The sequence below is a fragment of the Tachypleus tridentatus genome, chromosome 9 (assembly GCF_004210375.1).
Source record: "Tachypleus tridentatus isolate NWPU-2018 chromosome 9, ASM421037v1, whole genome shotgun sequence".
In the NCBI taxonomy this organism is placed as follows: Eukaryota; Metazoa; Arthropoda; class Merostomata; order Xiphosura; family Limulidae; genus Tachypleus; species Tachypleus tridentatus.
Genome location: NC_134833.1, coordinates 51,203,180 through 51,221,984, shown reverse-complemented (window position 1 = coordinate 51,221,984; position 18,805 = coordinate 51,203,180). Strand labels below are relative to the sequence as shown.

The 18,805-nt window shown below is 35.2% G+C and overlaps 1 protein-coding gene across 9 annotated transcripts in view; it reads left to right on the top strand.

Moving 5' to 3' along the window:
• The window catches only part of LOC143225239 (uncharacterized), a 226,555-nt gene that overhangs the window by 164,214 nt on the left and 43,536 nt on the right, over positions 1–18,805 (top strand). Inside the window, exon 1 of one of the 9 annotated variants that reach the window (XM_076454297.1) lies at positions 14,524–15,369. The exons of the other annotated variants lie outside the window; for them this stretch is intronic. The gene's annotated coding sequence lies outside the window, so the exon portion shown is untranslated. Of the gene's footprint in view, positions 1–14,523; positions 15,370–18,805 lie in introns of those variants that run through there. 9 annotated transcript variants of the gene reach the window in all.

Below are 18,805 nucleotides of genomic sequence, written 5' to 3'. Positions count from 1 at the left end.
GTAACATTCTACTCGCCCATTCACGTTCTGGCATGTTAACAAATGCTAACCAAATGTATAAAACGAATTTCAACTAATATCTAAAGAGACACTGAAGTGGTAGATCAATTCCTGAGACAGCCTTCGGAAGTGTCGGATATGCTACAGTACAGTAAGTCAGATCGACTTTTTTGTGCGTCCTTTATCACGCTGCTCTGTAGTGTAGTTAAGTGTTTTTTTTTTTTTCTTTATTCTGTTAGGGAAAAGAAATATGCACACTCATTGGAAGCTTTTCACCACCAGTCCTTCACTGTCTCTAGTGGACACGGAAAGAAAAGTGGCGGTAAACAAGAGATGGCCGACAGGCTCGTGATCTGACACTAGGTAATGGGCACTAATGCATATGTGATGCTTTAAGCAATCTACCTAGCTCCCCTTTGCTCTGAGATCTCTTAGCTCTCCATAACTGATTATATGAATAGTCTCGTCTTGGGAAATTTGCTTGTATAATGATGGTCTGTCATCACGACAACTCTATAACTGGCTATTCTGGGGAGCTTGACAGATGAGAGACCAAAGGACGAGACGATTATTAATGTATGACAGTAACCAGATGACGTTTTGCGTTTAAAACGGCTTATACACACACACATACATGTGTATGTGTAGTCAGCTGAACATGTTTCAGCTCTTCAAGTCTGTTCAACTATTCAACCGTAATGAGCTAAGTAGAACAAACACATTTAAACAATCGACCGTCCGTTGTTTATCTACGTTTAATTTTCAGTTTTATTTTCCGATATTAGATCTGAGTTGGTTATTTAATATTTAATAAGTAGGTAGTTATTAGAGTTGATGGTTCCTGTCTTCCCAGTCATTCAACTCTGTAGTTTTCTTGCAGGGAAACAACGTGGCAAAGTTCGCTCTACAGGTTGTTTTTTTAATCTTTATGTGTATTTCACTTTACGCTAAGTTGAATTTCGGTTTAATTTTGCAGTGTTTTTTTTATCGCACTTGTAGTTTTGCGCGTTTTTTGTTTGAAGTAAAAATCAATGTTATAATTGATGAATATCCATGTCTGAATTAATGTGACATTAATGGTGTTTCACGTGTTATCGCCCCCAGTGGCACAGCGGTATGTCTGCATATTATTCACGCTGGAAACCGGGTTTCGATACCCGTAGTGAGCAGAGTATAAATAGCCAATTGTGTAGCTTTATGCTTAACTTCAAACAAACAAAAAAACACGTGTTATCACATATGGCGGTTTGTTTTATGTTCAACTATATTCTGCTAATATGGCATTTCATGGTGATTCACATGTTTAACATGTAGAGCAGTTGGTGTTAGGCTCACTATTCTTTTAAGAGAAGACAAACCAATTTTTCCAGTGAGTACCTGCCCTGTTGATATGTTAGAAATACAGAAATTTGTCACATCAAGTACATTAATGATTTTTTCCAGAACACGTGACCAGAACCTGATCTCTTTTACTTGAGCACCATCCAATCACTATTCGACTTTTAGCACGTCTTACCTTGCCACTGACAGACTGATGGATGGGATGATGTTGCTGATAACCACCTTGCATCTAAGAACAACCCAGGACGACTCTGCTGTCGAGGCTAATAGGCTCATATTGATGTGTCGGATTTCCTGGCGTGTCGAAGGCCATCATCGGCCGAGCTGATAGCTGTAGTAACTCTTCTTGACTGTACAGACTAAGCTCACCATTATAACATGGCTCTCTCGGGCGCCGTAAGAAAGTGGCCACTGGTCTGTCGATAATGGGAAATGTCTTAGCTAGGAATATGGGCAGAAATCCGCCGACGAACTACTTCCACTCGGCTATCGGTGGAATATTAGAGTCAAGACGAATGTATCTGTCTCTCAGAGTGTGTATATATGATGCGTATTTACACGTAGTTCATGCAGTCCATTGTTTCAGATTTACCGAGATGACAACTTTCACACGTGATAAAAGTTTACGATTTCAGTCACAGGCAGTAAAGACGAACTAGAAATAAAACTCTGTATGGTGTTTGCAGTAATGGTAGAAATTTCGAGGACAGTTTTCCTTGCTTATATTCTTTGTTCAATATGTGGAATATCGTTTGTATTTACCAACTATTGGCATCTATACATTTTGTTTGGCTGCATATAAACATTTAAACTAATGTTGATAAGGAATCTGAAAACTTTATTCAACAGCTGTCCTAATCTGGGCATGACTAAATAGGTTAAGTCAATACAGAACTTATCAACCACTTTGATCTTGAAAGTATGATTCTATTACACTGGTATTATGTATTATGATCTTGAAAGTATGATTCTATTACACTGGTATTATCATTTTCACTAAGGTTTGAAGGTTTGTCTTGAATTTCTGCAAAGCTACACGAGGGCTATCTGCGCTAGTCGTCCCTAATTTTGCAGTGTAAGACAACGTGTCATCACCACCCACCGCCAACTCTTGGGCTACTCTTTTACCAACGAAAAGTGGGATTGATCGTCACATTATAACGCCCCCACGGATGAAAGGGCGAGCATGTTTGGTGCGATGGGGATTCGAACCCTCGACCCACAGATTACGAGTCGAGTGACTTAACCACCTGGCCATGCCAGACCTTCCACTAAGATGATAAAAGTACAGCATTTATTGACGCAGAGCAGTATATGAAGATTGTTTGTTACATTGTTTAGATAACCTGCACAAAAATTAAAACTAAAAACACTTCCGTATACAACAGTTTATTTTTTGTAATTCGTTAATAAGTCCGTGAATTTGTAACTAATGTATAAACTCGCTGTTAAAATAATATAATGTTAAGGTATATACTTAATTTGACATAATTTGTTCACTTTCAAAAGTCCCAAATTTCAAAATTTTTAGAAACGTCGAGGGCTACACAAAGTCTAAATGTTAGCCTACCGGAAGATCTATGGTTCACGTCGCATTGCTACAAAAGCAGAAAAATTGCATTTCGTTTTCGGAGCTGTTGTTATAAAAGTGAGAGTCAAATCCCATATTTGATTAGAGTAGCCCCAAAGTAGATACTGTTGTTTTATAACCTATCTCTTTAAAATTAGGAACCGTTGAAGAACGCGTAGCCCTTGCGTAATTGTAAGTTTTGAAATAAACAAAAGCAAAGTAGGCCTGCAGAAAAAAAGAGAGAAATGTTCGAAGATACTTTTGATTTTGAAACAATCGTTCAAATAATGTATAAGTAGGTAATGATAAAAATGTATTTGGTTTACTAGTGTAATTGTTTTACATTTTACTTCTAAAGATTTAAGTAAAACTTTTTAAAGTACTTCATTGTTTAAATAGTTTTATTAGTGTGAAAATGCTTTACGGTGTGACATTCACCATATGTTAGAAATGCCTTATAAGGATACGACATGTCAAACCGAAAATTCAGTAATGATATTTTAAGGACTCGAACGATTGATTGCTGATGCTTATTAATGCATAAAAGTAAAATATTTCTAATGAAAAAGAACAAAGACGTTATTTTCATCTTTTACCCGGTCTTACAACTTACCAGATTCACCACTGTTTCAACACAGCCTTGTTGTTTTACTGATGTACAGAGTTTGTATTTGAAATATACTACATTTTGTTAGTATTTGATAGTGATATATACAGTGATTGACGTTTGATAAACCTTGATAGTTCTTCAGAATAATAACCTAATTTTTGATGATTTACGGATTCCTAACGCTAGAATCTGAGGTTTGATCTCTCGCGGTGGACGCAGCTGACAGTTCCATGTGGTTTTGCTCTAATTAAGTAAACAAGAAACCTTAATGACACTTGAATACTAAAATAAATATATTAATTCGTATTTCATGAAGAAAAAACGACAGGAATACCATCGCAAGGTTAAGAACGTATAGAAGCTAGAAGGAAAGACAGCTGATAATTATGAATAAGTCAGTGGAAATTTGTGTGTATTGACAGTGTATGTATAGGAAGAGACGTAATTATATACTTTACTTCAAGAGTCATGGCTGAGCTATTAAGTATTAGCTGGCGTAAATTTCATTGTGAAGACTAAATTCAACTTGTTAGACGACTGTTTTGTACGACAACATTTGTTCATATGTGTTTTGTGCGTAACATTGGTGTATGAGTTGTTGAAGATAATTGGGAACAACCATCGCCAACCTGATAGAATGCTTTTACTGTCCTTCACCTCTTATTTTGGAACGTTTTGAAGATTGTAGTCGAGGTTACAGAAGAAACGATTGGTTCAATCGATTGACCTTAATGATTTGTGGAATGACACCTTTCTCTTTGGATTTCCCATTTGTCACGTGGTGACAACTTGTCATTCAGCTCTCCATCTATTGAAGGAAAGTCACTCTCTCCAACTTTCTGACGGTAACATTTCTAGCTTACAAAAAGATTATTATTATTATAATCTCTGAGCGCTGGAGCGTACTCTTCGTGCCAGATACTCTAACAACCAGGTTGTGGAGGGATGAGCTTGAATTTCCTGCTGTGATCGACTCAAACAGTGCGAGTCATTTTATGACGTGAAGACAAATCTTCAATTACATAACACTTTACGGTACTGATGGGAACTTTCTTTGTTAAGCCTTACAGCAGTCAAGTTTGTGGAAATCAGTTGTCCAGACAATTTGGCTGTATAAAAATACAGAAACTCAGACATATCCCTTTGTCCACTAGCTAACCATGCTTTATTGAAATTATCAGACTTTTTTATATTTAGCTATGCAGACTGGCTTTCTTCAAGATAGAACTGTTTAAGCATTAAAGTCCAATAGGAATATTTAGTAAGATGAAAATACCCAAAGACAGATGAAGTAAGTTACTTGAGTTGAAAATACAATAAAATTATTGTGAATTAAGTACTTTCATGTTTATAATTAATCAGAAATGATGCAAGACAAAGTGTTTGGTCAGGTAACATTTGGGTCACTGGAAAACTGGAATTCCCGGTATATTGGCCAATTGGAAAAAGATGGTAATTTTTTTCTAAAGGTTACTTAAATGAAGCTTTCTAAAGTACGCAATTTCTCGTTAAAGCGAATATGTAGCGTGTACCTAACTCTTAATATTTTTTATGCGTGTGTGCGCAGATAGCCCAAGCCGTCTCCAATTTAGCAATGTAAGACTAGGGGGAAGGCAGCTCGTCATCACCACCCACCGCCAACTCTTGGGCTACTCTTTTACCAACGAATAGTGGGATTGATCGTTACATTATAACGCCCTCACGGCTGAAAGGGCGAGCATGTTTGGTGCGACCGGGATTCGAGCCCGCGACCCTCAGATTACGAGTCGAACGCCTTAACATGCCTGGCCATGCCGGGCCAGGAATTAGTTTCAGTTTGTGTAATTTTATTTTCTTATAGGTTTACGTTAAGATAGGTAGTAATGCTGTAACGTCGAGTTATAAATGAAAAATTATACGCAATACATTTTCATATTATTTGTTAATTGTGTGACTAGAACTACTGCCTATTTTAAACTATGCGGTAGTTTTACGCGGCAACCTGATAATTTTTTTCAGAAATCTCTCTCCCCTGATTTCACTCGGTACCTGTATGAACAGTTATTTTCCTGGGCCATTTCTAATCTCCATTCTGTCCATATATATATCCCCCAGTGGGACATTCTTATTATTTGGCTTTACAACGTTGAAATCGAGGGCTCAGTACCACTCGGTGGAAACAGCAGATAACGTGAAGTGGGTTTTCTGTAACAGAACACACGCGCGCACACACACCTTTCATATATGTAGGGAACTAATTAATGTTGGTTTAAGTAAAATGCTACTAAGACATTATTAAGAACATAAGCAACACAAACAGTGTTTATATCATTTTTTTGTAGGTTCTTGATGCGCAGTCGGTGATTTTGAGAACTTCGCGTTACGTTAATAGTCTGGCTAATTCGCGACACACACAACAGTGCTTTGTATCATTTATGGATAAACGAACTTATAGTCACCACTTAAATACGTGTACCTTTTGGAGAATGTGCTAACCTTTAGAGCAACGTACTTTAACATGTCCTAACCTCTAGGTGAATGTACTTTAAAATGTACTTGCGTTCAGAAAAATCTATTTAAAATGTGCAATTATAAAGGAATGTACTTTAAAATGTCTTAACTTTTAGGGAAATGTGCTTTATAATGACTTAACCTTTATAGAAATAAACTTATTTGTTACCACTTAAATGTGCTTACCTTTTAGAGAATGTGCCATACAATGTGTTAAGCTCTGGGGGAATGTTGCTTAAAATGCCTTAATCTTTTGGGTAATGCAATTTAAAATATCCTGCTCTTTAAGAGAATGTGCTTTAAAATGTTTAAAACTTTAGGAGAGCGTACGATAAAATTTCTTAAGATTTTGGGGCATGTGTTAACCTTTAAGGAATGTACCTTAAAATTCAAGTATGTGTGAGATATATAGCAGATATAATTGCGTATTTAGTATATAATAGGAATTTAATTGCGCAATCGTATCTCACCGGTGAGTTTCTCGCAATATTTATTCATTTTAATTTTTCAATTTGTTCTTGGCTAGGTGGTTATGGCACTTGACTCGTAATGCGAGGGTCGCGAGTTCGAATCCCCTTCACACCAAACATGCTCGCCCTTTCATCCGTGGGGGCGATATAATTTTCGGTCAATCTCACTATTCATTGGTAAAAGAGTAGCCCACAAGTTGGCGGTGGGTGGTGATGACTAGCTCCTAAATTAGGGTCGGCTAGCGCAGATAGTCCTCGTGTAGTTTTGCGCGAAATTCAAAACAAACCAAATAATCAATTTTTTAAGTACACTTTTAAATAGAATCGTGAAGAACTCATGCAGTTTTATTTACTTTTTGGAAACAGTTGCAGTTATCTTCAATACAAAATATATTGCTCTCTGTAGTTTTGAAGAAGATAATTTACTTCAGAAATCAGAAAGACAATTGTTAAAGTGTTAAATATCTTCGTTACTTTGGACGTATTAGTTACAGATCAAGTAGACGATATTTTATGCAGTTTCTTACTTATGCCAAATATCAAGTAATTGAACCTTTTAGCTTCCATTTTTTAGCCTAACTGCTTTCTGTTTATTGCAATTATGTCTCATAAAATAAGAAAGATTGTAACGATACACAAGGGTCAGTTAATATGCAAGTCTCTTCCTGAAATGAGAGAATTAGTGATAGGAATTGTATCTTAAATCGTTTTGCGTGTGTTATTGCCTATCCAACAACAACAACAAGTTGTTTCATTTACTCGAACCAATAATATATATATATATTGTTTATATTATTGTAAGGGAAGATGTTTTATTAGCTGTGAACAACAGTTAAGTTTGTCTGTACACTGAACGCCCGTGTGTTCTTTTTGTGATCTCTAGTTCTGCATGGTTGAAAGTACGATTAAGGCTTGAATGGAAACAGTGAAGCTGCTACCAAAGTTTCTTTATGTTTAATGGCCACCAGATGTTTGTTATCAAAGGGAGAAGAGACTATAAAGTCTAGTAATATGGAGCAGAAACATCCAAAACAAACACTGACTAATATAAGATCGCTGATTCCGGCTTGGCTGGAGTGAATTTACACTTTCGTGCAATGGACAGTATGACTGCTGCCCGTTCTCACTGACGTAAACACTAATGACCCTACCTGGTACACGTGACCTGCGCTGTTCCCACCATCCATCAAACGACCCTCATTACGTCGACAGCCTCGTGAGCTGCGCGCCACTGTCCACTGAGTGGCAGTTGACAAGTGACCTGCCCGCCTCTTCTATATATGTATGTAGAGAATATACATAAATACAGAAACCATCACTTAAAGGTAGTTATGTTTCGACAGATTGATCTTTATTCACATCATCATATTAGATGTACGATTTTAACCTGGGCTGAAGATTCTAGAATTCCTCATTATCGGTTACACTTGCTAATATCGATAGACGTCCAATTGGCCAATTTTGAACCAGGTAAAATGATAATCCCATTAAAACTATAATAGATAATGTTATTGTAATCCCATTAGCTTCACGTTTATTGCCTTTGTAATGTTCAAATGGTTCCAATATTTGTGGATTTTTGTCATATTTCATATAGATGGCTTTGTTAGAACTCTTGTAAATATAGTCATTTATTATGCCTATAAAAAAAAAAACTCATCCTAAACAACTTTTATGAATCTTGTGTGTGGATTTGTCTCTATGATATCAATGTAAGTACATTGGTAATTACTAATATAGTCGTACATCCTAAACTCACCATCAGCATTGAGTTAATTCCAGTTGTTTAATATAAGTATCAATATTGCATTAAATATTAATTATTTGGTTTATATTTCAACCTTAAATGAATTTTTTTTCTTGTGAGTGTGTGGTCATCCAGTACTGCACTTCTTGTCTTGTTGAATAATTACTTTTCATTGTGTTTTGTTCTTTTTGTATCTTGCGTCGGATTTGTGAAACAAGTTTATTCTGAACTGAATTTTGCCACTAAAAAAAAGTGGTACAGACCTCTCAATCAGTCAGGCTGTTAATAATCACATACATAATGAAATAATTACATTCTATAAAGAAACCTGCAAGTACAAAGTTATTTACTTATCACTACTTCTGATTATACAATATGGCGTGGAACTAACTCATTATCAGGTTACGCTTTGTCTGTAGAGTAGAACTTGATTCATTCCCGTCATGGTATAGGACTTGCATATTCAGTTCCAAGCTCTCTCCGGAACAGCGCTCTGTACCGGTTGGAGTTATGTATGGTGGGAATTAAACTAGTAGCTTAATGATGTCGTGAATACATGGTACAGCATACCAACCACCAACTGTAATCGGTTTCTCTATGTGACAATGTAATTAAAGTTGTAGTCCGAAAAATTATTGCTTTATGTTATTGTGTATCTTTATTACGCCGTTCACCAGAATGTATAACCTCATAATCATCAGCATGTTAATTGGTTTTATGGTTTTGTTGGTTATCATTGTTTTCGTTTAGAGGAAGTTTTAGTCATTTCACGACACTGAGCAGCACCAAAAATTGACGATTAAAATCTTCATTTGAAAGGTTAAAGCAACTTCAAGAATAAATTACTGAACACATAATGAAAAAAATAATTTTACTCACCTTAGAATGTCAACTTTAAACAACCTAATTTCAAGGGTTTCTTTTTTTCTGTTTTTGGTTTTGTTTATTTCAGAAAAAGCCGTGGAACATGTATAGATGAAGTTCATATACATTTGAGTGTGCTATAAAAATCATGTTCCTTTTTATCAGTTTCTCTAGGATGCTCATATGGAGGACATGCTGACTGTTGATTATTCGTTTATAATATTCAGAATCAAAATGCTGAGCTATTTTAAATGCTATTATTATATATAAAGATGTTTATTTCATACTGAATGATCATATTGGTGGTAAAGTTTGAATGTTACCTTTTACTTTACCAACTGTCTCTCAGCAAAATTCTGTGTAAGAAATATAAATATCTAGTGTTGGCATTGTTGTTAGTAAACGGATAAAGAGATTCAAAATTTTATTTTGCGATATGCCGCTAAATACACGACTCTTTCAACTGTGGGTGCGTTATAAAAGTAACAATCAAAGTTGGGTCGTGTAAACGATAGATGCCTCAAACTCCCTTTTATCAGTAGCTCAAGATTAGGGACTGCTATGCCTGAAGTTTGAAACCTCTGCCGATTGTTCAGATGCCATTCAGGTTGAAAATACCTAATATCGTTATCGATTATTACTCTAGAATTATATATTTATGTTCTTTCATAAGCAACTCTTGTACCTCTATGGAAGGTCCCCCATTTTAAAACAAGAGTATTTTATATATCGACAAGTAAAATAGTAGGCTCTTTGGTTAAGACTTTTAAAATTAACGTAATTTGGTTTATTTGTTATTATTTTGGAAAGAAAGTTTTATAGTTTCATTGGTAAGTGACGTTACAGTAAGAAAAAAGTTTTCGTCTCACTCAGAAAAATAAAAATATGATAAAATTGCATGATTGCAGCGTATTCTGAAAACAGTGAAATAGGGAAACTGCTGTTTAATTTCGATAATAAAAGAAATACCCTTCAATTTATCAGCTTCACTCAGCTGTAAGTATTTTAAAAAATACAGTGCTATGCCTATGTCTAGAATATTACAATGTGTTTTGGAGGCTTGATTGTTATTCACGTATCGTTAAGATGTGTAAGTCATCATAAGAGTCACATCTATATATGCTTGAGCTCTAGATATTAAAGCTCGGTATCTGGGTTCACATCCATAGAATAGTACAAAATATTCCCTGTACTTTAAACTGTGGTGACATTACAAAAGTTACAGTAATGTTCTCAGCATGGATATTTGGTAATGGAGTGTTTCTGACCGGGTACTTTACCTTTGACAGTCGTTCAAAATTGACAGCGGTAGAAAGCTTCAATATATTTGTCATAAAAGCGTAATAATCGTTTTGTGATAAATAATGATCGTTTCTCTTAATATCTGCAATAATGTAACTAGATTATAGGAAAGTTATCTGATAGAGGTATCGATCGACCACTTGGTCAAGTGATAAAAAAGTTTCTTTTACTCTATATATACGCATATACGTGCGATAGCCCGACTTATATTACACTGTAGTGACCTGGTAGAGGTATTGAGTGTCCACCTGGTCACGTAATGAAGAACAGGTGGATGCGAGAACTTTTCTGTTATATTCTAGTGGTTCTGTTAGAGACTTGAAATGATCAGAGTAAAAAAGGAACGATTTTTACTGTCCCTACTGATATATATGTGTGATGACCTGATTTTATTGTGCTCAGTAACATGATGTAGAAGAATCAAATGTTCACATACATGACGAGAAGGACCACTTCTGCTGTTCATGTTGAACGCTATGGTTGTTTGCGGTTACTATTTTATAGTCACCTGTAGATTCTATAGTATAATTAAGGAGTTTTTACATGGTTAATAAATATTGATTCTTTTCTTTGGCTGAATCGTAGTCACCTGCAGTACAAGTTTTGAATTTGTACATGGTTAATGAATACGGGTCATTCGTGCTATTTATGTTGAACACTTCACCACAATTCAGGGGTTACCATAGAACAGCAAAAATGTTTTTATGTATAACTCTTGAAACTTAAACATAAAAGTGTATGTATAAATCTAGATTACCACAGGAAACAGTATCTGCCTTAACACGTTATTTATATTGGAATACTGATATTCGTCTTTTTTTTTATTATTATTTCACGATATACAAAACAAGAACGTCTTGTATATTTAAAAGACTGACATCAGACTTCAAAACCGATTTCCCAACATTCGGTGCTTTTTCTTCTACGATATAACAGTTTCTCTTTTGACGGTACCGAAACGGCGATTTTGATTTTTTTTTTTTTAATTTAGATATACGAGCGCTGAGCTACGAAACAAGGTTATACACGTGTAATTTAGGAAAGTCGAACAAAATCACTTACGTATAACTTCCGATTAACATAAAAAGATTAACACAAAGTCTGAACACTGTTGCATCTTTGTGCTTTCAATTTTTAAAATACCTTAATTTTCAAATGCTTTCTGCACTGCTTCTAAATTATAATGGGTTGTTCTGATACATACACAAACTCCATAAAATATCGTAATCTATTTTTATATTAAATACCCTAAACTAAGAATGTTTTCTGTACGTTTCACAAGTTAGAGAAGAAGTGTGTTCTAATACGCAATAGAAACACTTACATTTCTTTAATTTTAAAATACCTTAAACCTGAACCTGTTTTCTCGATTCAGAATAGTATGATTTTCTAACATCTAACATAAGCTCTTTAGAAAGTAATAATCATTTTTAAGTTCAAAAGATATGTTTTTCTCTTGATTGCCTGGAATAAACACTAAAATATTGTTCGTCTTCAACAGCATGAGTAACAGTATTTGAGATTTATGTTTTTATATGAATCCCGAGTACAACAGGAAAACACGTCACATAATGATAATATTGTATTATAGTAACATTTAACAGCCCAAACTGTTTGGTTGAATGTCAAAAGATGTATCTTCTTACATATAAAAGATTTATTTGAAACGATAGTATGTTTTGGGATATTTTTAGCCGCAGTATAGTGGCTTATATAATGGCTACGAGTTTTTCAATACGATATTTTAGCTCATAGCTCCGTCATCTCTTGACCGACTTGAAAGCTAGTTAGAATTTTGGACTCAGGGCGCCAAATCTTTTCGATTGATATATCTGATCACGTATAAAGTCTCATAGACTAATTTACTCAATCCTGCTGAAAATAAAAAATAATTTCAGTTTGAGTATAGGGTGGTAGAGGTCCTGATCAGTAAGTAATAAAATCGAATCGGATATTTGCTCGCCCCACGCTTGGTATTCATGGCATACAGAAATATAGATAATAAAAAGAGATCTAATGCTGTTTGATGAATACAGGTAAAAAGTATGGTGTGTTAATGATAACATTGCATCACCTTGTTTGATGTATGTTGCATTAACGTTAGTTTTCATTAACAGAAGCCCTACACTGGCTTATGTTTGATGAATACAGGTGAAAAGTATGGTGTGTTAATGATAACATTGCATCACCTTGTTTGATGTATGTTGCATTAACGTTAGTTTTCATTAACAGAAGCCCTACACTGGCTTATCGGCAAGAGCGTAGGCTTACGACGCCAAATATCGGGTTTCGATACCTGTGATGGATATAGCATTGAATAACTTTTCGCTTAAAAACAACCAGCTATTAATAGAAAACGTTCCTTTTTAATAGCTGTGCCTCTATACAGTCTTTAGATTGCACTGATTGTAGTTATCCGACAATTTTGAATTAACATTTTAACTGTTTTATTTCCGTGGTTGTGCAAACATTTGTTGCTATGGGCCTAATTTATTTTGTACGATATGTGACTAACTATTTAATTACAGTTAAACTCTTTGCTTACCTCGCAGGAAAATTCTTCAGGTTTTGTAGTGAGAAACGTGCAAAGAATTATTCATTCTATTTACTAATTTATTTATTAAACTGTATTAAACTTATGTGTATGTTGAATTTTCAAAAGGACAAAAATAATTGATAAACGTCTATTCACTGTTTAGTTAAGAAATCAAGACCCTTGGCAACTAAAATGGAAAAGACTAAAATTATAAAACATTAATTTTGAACACATTGTAATAACAATATGCATTAGCAGTTTAACAGCACAGAAATAAAGGACTAAGTTAAGAAACCAAGACTTTGTTACAGAAGTTATTTGTTTGTTTCTTAGTGCTCTACATCCTCAATAAGTTTCGTATGAAATTAAGTAGAAACAAGAAATAAGAGAGTGAAATTTCTCACTTTATGTAGGTGGCGACAAGTTCCTTTTAAATCCCTCAATCTATTATCGATAGTATAACACGGTTTCATCAGATACTGACTGTCAGCCAAATATTTTGGTAATACACTAATGCACAAAGTTCTTACCTCATTTCTGGCGCCATCTATTATTCATATGAAGACTGGTAAATAATGTTTTGTTTTTTTTCCCGAGACTTAGTATCAGCGGATTAAACCAAGTAATATTGGCAGTATTTTAATGTTGGTTATAAGAGAATTAAGCAGTTGAACGTATTAAAAATAATTCCAACTTTTATGTATTATTAAAGTATAATGTAATTTACAATACATAAATTTGCTAAGCTACGGGCATTTCTATAACAATATTTTCCTTTCATTACGTAAATGCACAGTGTTCTTAAATTTTCTCAAGTTCGATGTTATCCGTTTATAATCTACTGGTACTTGTATCTTTAAGAAGGGCCGAGTGTGGACCTGTGAGTTTCGTGTTTGCATCCCATTACTGTAACAAAGAAAAAAAGTCACGTTCCGCGTGCGCGTGTGTATTTTTCTTATACCAAAGCCACATCAGGCTATCTGCTGAGCCCACCGAGGGGAATCGAACCCCTAATTTTAGCGTTGTAAACCCGTAGACTTACCGCTGTACTAGCTGGGGGCGCGTTCCGCACTTTTGAGTCGTGGAGGATTCTGATTACTGTCCATCCATTCAAGATTACTGACGGCTTACGTAAACAGTCCATGAGTAACATTCTTTAAAATACACGATACACATGCTTTAAAATAATTACGTCAGGAGCTATGTAAGTTATTATCGTCAGATACAGTGTGGCAGCTGTTTTTTATCCACCGAAAACAGTACTTGAAACGAATTTATCGAAGTATAAAGTTTTTCTGTTATTGTTTTTTTTTTTTTACTGCTTGATCATAATCTAATTATAGCAGACAGTCCAACTTGTATGCACAAAAGAGATTAACGGGTGCTAACTGTACTTGGATCATAGCGTGAGGTCATTTCTCTCTTTCTCTCTCACTTCCTTGCCAAAACGTAGCACGCCACCAAAGGCAGTGCAGCGAAGAATGTTTTACAGGGGGAAGAAAAGATGGGGGAGCAACATCAGTACCACTAAAAGTACAAGTGCTCCCCGACGCGCGCCTCAGAACTAGAAGCGCCAGACACTAGTAACGCTGCTTTGCATACTGTTCGCGTAGATAGGGGATTAGATGCGTGCAGGGATGCTTGTCTGACGTGTAAGGCATCGTGCTTCAAGGAGTAGAATAAGCAAGCAGCCCGACGGTTGACTCTCTGATGTAAAACAAAGAGCTGCGCACCGTTGACCAGTACTGCCTCGGTGTTCATTGCCTTATTATCCAAAGTTCCTAAAGACTTCACGATAAACATCATTTGAATTAAAAATTTGTATAACAGTCGAACGCCATACTTTGAATATCCCGAGTCCGAGTTAACAGAAGAGACGGAAAATAAATAGAGTGACGTCAAAAAGCTGCCTTTCTCGAACCGCTCAGTTTGAATATCTTTCTTTTACGTCCGCCGCTCTTTTCCTGTGGAGCGGACGTTACTAACATCCAGCTTCGACGACGCCTGAAAACTGCTGAGTGTAATAGGTTTAACTAGTAACTCTGTTCATTCTATTCCTGGAAGTCGACGGGAAAGAGACAGATCAGCGGCAGACAGAAAGTCGATCTTGAAGCTCATATTTAGTACCACCGTTCCATATTCAGTAGGTAAGCAGCCATTGCTTGGTCAGGCCGCTCGGCGGTCAGCCAGTAGTCGCGAGAGGCTACTTCGCCATTGACGTCTGTTCGATGACTCTCTACATGTTCATAAACGCGCTTCAGTCCTTGATCTTCATAGCATGCACATCTGCGTCCCCCTGAGGAGTTGAGCTATTCGACGATGGATGCTGTTAATATACACCCCTTTTTCCGCTGCTATGGGCCAGTAAGTTCGGACCTCGCCTCCCATGGCCTGCCCCTGTGAATCTCGATTTGTCTAAGTCTCCCCAATTATCTCCAGGTAAATGTGACTAATTAATTTTATCAGTTGGTTATAAATGACTGTTATAATTCAAATCCACCATGTTTTAATATTATAAATTGAAATTGTTTAGTTCGTACGTGTACATTTCGATTGATGATTGTTAATATAATACTATAGATATTTAAATACACTGATACATCCACGTAAGAGAAGCTTATTAACACCATGTTTCACATCTGTACATCCTTCATCTATATATTGTGTGATAATACTGTTGTATTTATAATGTTAGTAAGTGTCTCTTCTATATTATTACTGCATTTTGTAACTGAGTAAACGAGTCTATCGTCAAAACGTTTGTTAGAATTTTGTTAGCGAAAGCTGTGTTACGTTTTAAAATGTGTTTGAGCAACAAATGTGATCGAACTTGGAGAATAATAGCCGTATATATAGTGTATTTTCCAATGAATGTTTTTGCCATATGAATGTCATCACTGTTTTGTTAGTTATTACAACTTAAACAGTTTCATTGGTAAATTGGTTGTTTAGCCACATAAAACTATACGACAATAAGCTGATGGAGGTTAACACAGTATTTCGCATTTTGCTCTAATCAAGGTGTCGCCACTTTAGTGTGTGTGTGTGTATACATATATATTGATATAAGTTTCCGTGGGAGACTTTCTATAGAAGAAGCATTTGTACTTACTATCAGTCACAAGAAAAAAAAAAATCATTATAGATATTTAAACTCGTCTTCCTTGTAGAAATTATTTGTGTGTTATACTTTAACGGATCTTTGCAACAATGTGAAATAAATTTGTATTGAATGTATAGGCCTCAACATCAAGTATACCCGTGAAAGGGATTTAGATGACATATGGTTATATCTTGAGCTGAACATCCATGTATAAGATTTGTGTGAAATGTACTGTTGAAATTACATGAAAGAGATGCATGTTGAACATAATGACGTATATTTAAAACAACAACAACGTTTATATGAAAAGGAAATACGCGTGGACTGGATTTTAATATATACTTTAACATACTTGCGGGAATACATGTACAAACATCTGTCTTCCTAACTATTTATTATCTATGTTAACCACTAACCTATTGTCGTTTTCTCTCCAGTTACTATTTTAATATTTTGACGAAATTTATTTTAAAGTTACATTTCTCAATTGACATTCACGTTTTCTGTTTCTCCTCGTCGTTTCTTTCAAAACAGAATGACATATAATCAAAAACACAAATTGAAGTAAAGCCATAAAACATTCCACATCTCTCGTCATATCGGACTAACGTAACTGTTCAAACTTCAGACTGATCTGCATGTTACAAAATTATCATATGAATCTAATAATCAATCATTTACTCATAGTCTTATCATCTTCTGTTATCATATAATTTTTCTTTAGTTTTCACGCCTATGAAGATGTGATGAGTCCTGAGGTAGGTTATTGGTAAAAAACTGTTGACCCAAGATATAAATATTTGACGAGGACATGTATGAATTAGTATCCAGAGAGACTGAAATTAGTGTAAATACAGTTACACGAGTGTTGAGATACATTTGTACCAAAGTCCTACTTTTCCTTTCTTAACTCTCTTCATAACAGTGAGAAATTTGGAATTTCTGTTTTTCTTCGAAGTGATTTCGTTTGTACTCTTTCTGAGATTTCTGTGTTTTACTCTAAGTAATGGTATTTCTTCTTATTGTTGATATTTGTACTGTTTCGTACATGATATTATTTCTTCTATTGTTGATATTTCTGTGTTGTTTCGTACATGATATTATTTCTTCTATTGTTGATATTTCTGTGTTGTTTCGTACATGATATTATTTCTTCTATTGTTGATATTTCTGTGTTGTTTCGTACATGATATTATTTCTTCTATTGTTGATATTTCTGTGTTGTTTCGTACATGATATTATTTCTTCTATTGTTGATATTTCTGCGTTGATTCTCACATGATATTATTTCTTCTATTGTTGATATTTCTGTGTTGTTTCTTGCATGATATTATTTCTTCTATTGATGATATTTTTGTTATTTTCTATTGTTATGTTTGTGTGTTGTTTTCTACGTCAAATTGTATTTCAGATATCTGTAGTCCGTGATGAAGTGATTCGCGATGACGAGAAACTCACTTGAAGTAAAAATGTATTCTCAAGACGGTTGGTATGGATATTAGCACTTTAATTAAAATAAAGTGCAGATTAACGTATCGACCGTCTTGAGAATACAGATATCTGTATTGTTTTCTAAGAAATGTTATTCGTTCTTTGTTTCCGTGGCAATCAAGACACGTGCTTGTGAAGTGAAGGACCCGTCCTCGTTCTTTAAACATGAACATGCCGTGGAGAAAAGTTCTTCATTGGAATTTTTGCTCATGGCAGCAGAAGTGCAAAACTGTCACATTTTTCTCCTGGTTTATGATCTTATTTTGCAATTCATACAAGGTGATGTGGAAACTGTAAGAAGTGAGGGCTTCCTTAGCACTTCGTATTTGAATTACATTTGTACTGCTGAGATGACATAATGTATGGTGCATGTGGCTAGTGGTCATCTTCTTCACTGGTGTATACGCGTCTACGGAATGCTTTAAACACTAGCTGTAAAGTTTTGCTAGGGTATCTGTACGAACGTTTTATGTTTTTTAGATTTTCAGAGCGATTTCACACTAAGATTTTTGTCCTTGTAAGTTTAAAGTTATAAAATTTTATATACAGAATTTGCTAGTTTATGGACAAATACAGTGTTTCTATGCATCTTGCTGGCCGAATTAGCGATCCATCATTTTTTTCTGATTGTTCATTCGACTTGAGCTGTAAACGTCTGTACGTGTCGTGTATGTGTAGCTCATTATGAATGTTCTTTAGTGTTTTCGTGTCTTTCTGCCCCAGTCAACTCTTTGAATATATGAAAAGGTATTCCTCTCAAAGTTCTGTCTATTGCACATCTTTTCTTCAGTTTTTTCTTTGTGCGTTTTACATTTGATTCATTCAAATTTGTCCTCAGTTTAACTCAACTTAGTTTTCTGTCCATTCATTCAGTTGTACGTAGTCGAATATTTGTTTTTATCCATCTTCTCTGTCATTCTTTGTTTATTTTTCAGTTGTCGTTATTAGTCCATTTATTTTGCTCTTTAATTGTACGTTATATCAAAGCGATTTTGTAGCCTGACAATGTCATTAGAAGCCATGTCTCCAGATTCGGTCATGCTCTGGCTGACGACCGTTCATTGTCCCAGTAGCTATGAAATGTAGTCTCTGTTTCAGAAAGCTCTGCCGTAAAAATGTCATGTCCAAAGCACACACACCCTTCCTATAACTTTCTATAAACCATATAATGCACAAGAATAAGAATTTTTCGATGATATTTCCAACACTGTCATTGCTCAGAAATCCATAATCATTGCGTCCGACAATTAAACCAATATTTCTTCACATGGAGTGACACGA